The sequence below is a fragment of the Neopelma chrysocephalum genome, unplaced genomic scaffold (genome assembly GCF_003984885.1).
Source record: "Neopelma chrysocephalum unplaced genomic scaffold, ASM398488v2 Primary Assembly neopelma1_86057, whole genome shotgun sequence".
Taxonomy (NCBI): Eukaryota; Metazoa; Chordata; class Aves; order Passeriformes; family Pipridae; genus Neopelma; species Neopelma chrysocephalum.
The window spans coordinates 1-409 of NW_020915654.1; the positions used below are offsets into that span (position 1 = coordinate 1).

The 409-nt window shown below is 73.6% G+C and overlaps 1 long non-coding RNA gene across 1 annotated transcript; it reads right to left on the bottom strand.

Annotated features, from left to right (window-relative positions):
• Positions 1-33: 33 nt before the first annotated feature.
• Positions 34-392, bottom strand: LOC113979618. Its single transcript, XR_003537933.1, has 3 exons — positions 263-392; positions 110-178; positions 34-64 (listed from the first exon to the last, which is right to left on the bottom strand). It is a non-coding gene; the product is annotated as an uncharacterized LOC113979618 (long non-coding RNA).
• Positions 393-409: the final 17 nt, after the last annotated feature.

Here is a 409-nt window from a genome sequence, read left to right on the forward strand (position 1 = left end):
CCCCCCCCCAACACCTCTGGGACCCCCCAGGCCCCAATCGCAGGGCAGGGACCCGTACAGGACACTGCGCCCCCAAAGCCCCCCCAAGCCCCCCAACCCCCCCCCTCACCTGGGGTCGTCCTCAAAGATCTCCTGGGTCCCGTTCCCGTGGTGAACGTCCCAGTCCAGGATCAGCACCCTGGGGGGGTCAGGGGTCACAGGGGGGCATCAGAGAGGAGGGGTCAGAGGGCACCCCCCCGTGCCCCCCCAGCCCCCCCCGTACCTGAGGGGGGTCCCCGCCAGGCTCTGGGCGTGTCTGGCCGCCACCCCCACGTTGTTGAAGAGGCAGAAGCCCCCCGCGGACCCCCGGCAGGCGTGGTGGCCTGGGGGGCGCAGCACGGCCAGGGCTGAGCGAACCTGGGGGGGGGGG